Source organism: Erythranthe guttata, chromosome 9 (genome assembly GCF_056151865.1).
Source record: "Erythranthe guttata isolate IM_541 chromosome 9, IM_541, whole genome shotgun sequence".
NCBI classification, from domain to species: Eukaryota; Viridiplantae; Streptophyta; class Magnoliopsida; order Lamiales; family Phrymaceae; genus Erythranthe; species Erythranthe guttata.
In genome coordinates this window covers 10,385,280-10,391,279 of record NC_142541.1, presented here as the reverse complement: position 1 = coordinate 10,391,279, position 6,000 = coordinate 10,385,280, and positions in this window count along the sequence as shown.

The window sequence follows — 6,000 nt, the reverse complement described above, 5'->3', positions numbered from 1 at the left end:
TTTTTTTTTTTTTTTATTTATTTATATATATATATATATAGAAGCATAGATATTTGTCTTCTTTTTTTTTTTTTTCTTTTTTTTTTTTTTTTTTTTTTTCGAAGAAGAAGAAGGACCTTATAAAATTTTTCGACCGAACTCCAAGGGGTAATTTTTCAAGAATCTCCACCTATTCTACCTTACACATTGGCTAAAAGAAAGAACACCTTTTCTCCGAGGCTCAAATCAAGGTTCTAAGGAATTTCGATAAAAAGGTCGGCTTGAAAGGCTCAAACGGTTCAAAGAAGGCCCAAATCATATCCCAAATCACTTACTATTCAATACTTCGTATCATAAATTTCCTAAGGTGAGTCTTAAAACCGAACATAGCATGATCTAGCACAAATTAATTCCAAATTTAAAATACAAAACGTTCAACAAAAGCAATGCACAAAATGTGATTCCTAGCAATAATTCGCTTCTAAGTCCCGTTGAATCGAAAGCTAAACAAACATCAAATCCTTATCACATAAAACAAGCAATTTCATCATCAAACATTGATCATCTCTCATCATCATAAATCATCGATGCATTCGACTCAAGCAATATTTTTTTTTTTTTTTTCAAAGCAAATAATAAAAAACGGGAATAAATAAAACGATAACTAAAACAAAAGCATGCAACTAACAAAGAGAAAAAAAAGTAAGTAAAACATAAATAGGGCGCACATAAAAGAAAACAATAGTTAACCACCCCCAAACTTAAAATTCACATTGCCCTCAATGTGATTCGCCCGGAGTTTAAGGATAGAAAACACCTGTTTAAGCGTCAGGACCATCGTCGGGTTGCTCACCAACTCCACCTTGCGCATGAGCGTCACCATCTTCTTCATCAACGAAAGCTCGGGTACCGGCGCAAATCAACAACAAACCACCTTGATTACATATTATATATGTGTAGTTGGTAAATTTTCGGTGAAATTTGTCAAAGAAAAGGGAAAATTTCGAAAAAGGAAGGCTAGGGTTCGAAGTGGGGGAGATAGAGGATTTGAAATTATGGAAATTGTTTTTTTTTTTTTTTTTTTTTTTTTTTTTTTTTTTTTTTTTTTTTTTTTTTTTTTTTTTCGCACGGCCGTGTGAAATTTACGTGAAAAATCCGCACGGCCGTGTGAAATTTAGGTGAAAAATCCGCACGGCCGTGCCCTTTCTCAAAATTGGGCAGTAGCCTCTTCAAGTTTCGCACGGCCGTGCCCTTTTGCGTTTTTGGGCAGTAGCCCCTTGAATTTTCGGACGGCCGTGTGAAATTTAAGGGCAAAATCCGCACGGCCGTCCCATTTCCGGATTTTGTACAGTAGCCTCCCGAAATCTCACACGGCCGTGTGAGATTCCTCCCTTTTTCTTGCACGGCCGTGTGAATAATTGCATTTAGGTCCCTGCAAAATAAAAACTTCTTATTAGTGCCCCTGAAACTTTTTTTTTTTTTTTTTTTTTATAAAGACAAAAACTAAAAAAAATAAAAATTAAAATAACATAAACTAAAAATAAGAAAAAACGAAATCTCGGGTTGCCTCCCGAGAAGCACTAAGTTTACAGTCTTCAGCCGGACTTTGTCTGCTTCTTTGTTCAAGCTACGTGACCGAAGTCACTTGGCAATTGAATTCCTCTCCCCGATGATGCTCGTTTGATTTTTTTAGGTGGCCACATCCTCCTTGCACGTTCATCACCGTTAGCGCCCCAACTCTTTTGACTATCTCTCGGAGGAGTTGAACTTGAGTCCGCACAATAAATGTGTTCCTTCCAATTCCCTTTTCCGTCGTCATCTCCTGCACTCAACGATGCTTTCCCATGGTCCAAAGTTGAAACATCAAATTTTTCATGATTTGTAAAATCCATAAGCTCAATAGTAAAACACTCATTATTCTCACATGGATTTTTATTAGCATAAAAAACATTAAATTTGATCGTTTCATCATGCACAGTCATTGTAAGATCACCACTAGCACAATCAATGAGAGTTTTCGACGTGGCTAAAAACGGTCTCCCTACGATAAGAGGTATCTCCCTATCCTCAGCTATATCAAGTATAACGAAATCAACAGGGAAGATAAATTTATTAACTTTCACTAGCACATTCTCTAAAATACCTTTTGGGTAAACTAAAGATCTATCGGCTAATTGAAGAGTTATAGCCGTCGGTTCAATTTCTCCTAACCCAAGATTTTTAAAAGTAGAGTACGGCATAAGATTAATGCTAGCACCTAAATCAATGAGCGATCTAAAATTTTTACCTCCTATAGTACAAGGAATAGTAAACTTACCTGGATCGCCGAGTTTTTGTGGGAGAGGCCGAGTAAGAATCGCACTAATTTGCTCCGTGAGTTGGATCATCTCGTTCCCTTGCAATTTCTTACTTTTCTTCACGAGGTCCTTGAGGAACTTCACCCACTTTGGCATCTTTTGGAGTGCTTCAATGAAAGGAATATTTATTCGAATTTCCTTCAACTTGTCCAAAAATCTTTGATATTCAACATCGAGCTTATTCTTTATAAATTTTTGAGGATAAGGAATTGGAGGGACTTGTGAAGGCACCGTTAATGGTGGCTCTTCATGAGTTGATTCTTTTTCCTCATTCACTTTCGGCTTCTCGAGTACCGTGTTTCTCTTCTCTTTTTGTGGGGCCTCCTCCAATTTCTTGCCGTTCTTCAAGGTGACTGCTTGGCACGTCTCGACCTCGATCTTTTTCGTTAGCAATCCTTGTGGATATGGGATTGGTTCGACCCATTCGGCTACAGTGACTTGCGGCTTGACTTGAATTTCTTCCTTTTTCTCGATCTTGAAATCGATAGCTTGGCACGTCTCGAACTTTTGATTTCGAGGATCTTCCGTATTCGATGGCAATGCTCCCGGCGGGCGTTTCTCTTGATTCACAACGAATTGAGCGAATTGATTCTCCAAATTCCGCAGCGAGGCTTGGGTAGCGGTCATGAATTGGGCCAAAATCTCCTCCGTGCTTGATTTTAGGGCCGATGGATTGTTGCCTTGATAGCTTTGTTGAGGAGGGGCTTGATTTTGAAATTGACCTTGAGGTCTTTGATACCCTTGGCCTTGTTGATTTCCTCCATATTGCCCTTGTGATCTCCACCCTTGATTTTGGAATTGGCGAGGCGCATTGTTGACGTAGTTGAGCGACTCCGCATCTTGTTGGCATTGGAGCGTGTAGTGATTTCCACCGCAAATTTCACAACATGGAGACTCAACGGCTTGGACTTGTTGTGGTGGACTTGCTTTGATGTGCTGCAGAAGGAGTTGATTTTGTTGAGCAATTTGGGTCACTTGAGCTTGAAGAGCCGTAATTGCATCTAACTCCAACACTCCGGGAACTTTCTTGGATCCACTAACCGTCCTCTCGCTTGACTTGGCAAACCGATTTTGAGCAATTTGGTCTAACATGATAAATGCATCCGGTATCGATTGACTCATAAAATTTCCCCCGGTTGATGCATCTAAGACCGTTCGTGCATTCTCGTTAATCCCTTGGTAGAAGATGTGGATTTGCCGCCATTGTTCGACTCCATGTGTTGGACACTGCCGCAAAAGAGTTTTAAATCTCTCCCATGCCTCGTATAATTGCTCGCCTTGCTCTTGGAAAAAATTGTGAATTTCTCGTCGGATTCTCTCGTCCTTCTCGGGTGAGCTGTAAACTTTCATGAAGAGGTTGAGGAGTTGAGACCACGACGAGATAGAGTGGGGGGCTTGGGACATCAACCACTGGCGAGCTCTTCCTTGTAGGGAGTGCTTGAAGAGAATTAATTGAAGCGCCTCTTGGGAAACGCCGTTTTGACGGTGGGAATTACAGGTATCTAGAAAATTGACAATGTGAAGATGGGGATCTTCACCTGCCAACCCACTAAATAGCCCGTTATTTTGGAGCATCGTCAAAAGGCCTTGCTTGATCTCAAAATTGTGCGCCTCAATGGGTGGATATTGGATGCTAGGGCGGAATCCGTCATGAGTCGGGATTATGTAATCTTGAAGTGCCCGTGGCCTAACTGCTGGCTGTACTGGAAGTTGAGGGGGTGGGTCTTGGACTTGGTTTCCGTTGGCCCCGAGTAAATTACCCGCTGCTCTGCGTTCTTCGTCCTCCATTATATTGTTTGCGCGTTGAAGTCTCCTAGCGGCTCGAAAAGCGCGTTCGATTTCGGGATCAAACGGTTCTCTGGCAAGATCGAGTCTCCTAGGCGTACACCGTACCTAAAACAAAAATAAAATAAAACAAAAATTAAATGGGTGAATCGTGAAAATTGTTCAAATCTAGAGCTAGAATAAAATAAATAATTAAAATATTCCCCGGCAACGGCGCCAAAAACTTGTTGGTCGAAAACCTACACGCAAGTGCACGTATCGTACAAGTAATATAGTGGACAATTAAGTCCGGATATCGAACCCACAGGGAATATTTAATTACTTAATCCTAGACGCTAAATTCTACCAATTATTATCAAGCCCACCTTACACAGTCGAAAGATGATTAATAAACTAAATTAAACTAAAGCAATTAAGAAGACAAAAACAAGAAACAAATTAAGCACGAAGATTTATCAGAGTAAACAAGCCTAGGATTTTATTCTTCCCCCTATGTGATTATTATTCCCCCAATTCCTTCAATTATGCAAGCAATTAACCCGGATTATTAACCTGAGATGCTAAAATAATCATAACCCGCTTCCGCGTGTATTACGATTCTAATACTCTAGATTCAATTACTATATTCCTATGCAATTAATTCTAGAACACAGCATTAAGCACAAATCTCAATAATGGCTACCTAAGAGATTAACTATATTCCTATGTTAATACCACAAAGGCTCTTCTACCACAGTTCTAATTATTAACCCGATCTTCCGATTCATGCGATTAACAATAACATAAAAGCACATAAGTTGATCAAGTTCATGCACTTAATAAAACAAGTAGAAGAAATAATCCGGAATTAAAACTTGCATAAAATCATAGAATTGGGTTCATAAATCCCACATAGGGTTCCAAATAAAATCCTAGAAATAAGTAATTTAGCTACTCATGATTAAAGGAAAAACGCAAATAAAATAAATCATAGAGTCTTCGAATTCTTCGTCTTCGTTATTGGTTTGTTGCTCTCCAAATTGCGTAAAAAGATGGATCCCTAATTGTGTGCTTGGCTTGGTCTTATATAGGGTGAAGAACTTGGGGAAGAAGGCAGTTTCCTTGTGCAATTAAAATCCCTTCACTGCGCAACTTCGGGGTCTCGGACGGCCGTCCCATAATTTGAACTAAAACTCGGACGGCCGTCCGAGCTTTAAATCTCCAGATTTTGGTTTTTTCACTTTTGGCCCATATTTTCTCCAAATTTGCAGTTTTGACCCCATACTTTTCCAATTCTTCAATTTGTACCTAAAATACAATAAATCAACTTTTTAAGCACCAATTATCGTTAAAACACACCAAAAGCTCAAATAAGAAGATACGATAAAGTGTAAAAATATACACTTAACATATAGCGACATCAAAGATAATCTTCAACACCCCCATCTCCGGTGGCTTCCACGCCTTCCCTGTGATCACATGGCCCAAAAAAAACGTTCTCATCCAGTAAGTGTTTCATATGTAGCCACCATTTCCGTGGGGATGAAAATGCAGCAGTTGGGTTGATGCCAAAAGGTGGTTTTTCTCAAACCTGGTTCATTTCTTTACATGTTGCGATAACATGTAACGCTGATTCGTTACTTGCTCCGCAACGATGACATGCAGGTGAGGTAACAATCTGGCGACGATGCATCTCTGCATTGGTTGGTTGATTGTTTCCACAAAATCGCCACAAAAAATTCTTAATTTTAAGGTGGTATAGGCAGCCGCCAAATGCATTTTCATTCTCGATTATTTGTTCCACTAATTGAACCATTATTTCCGATACCCATATGACTGGATAAATTATGATTGCTAAGAATCATATGATAGGTCATAGGCATATCTCACCGTGAAGTTA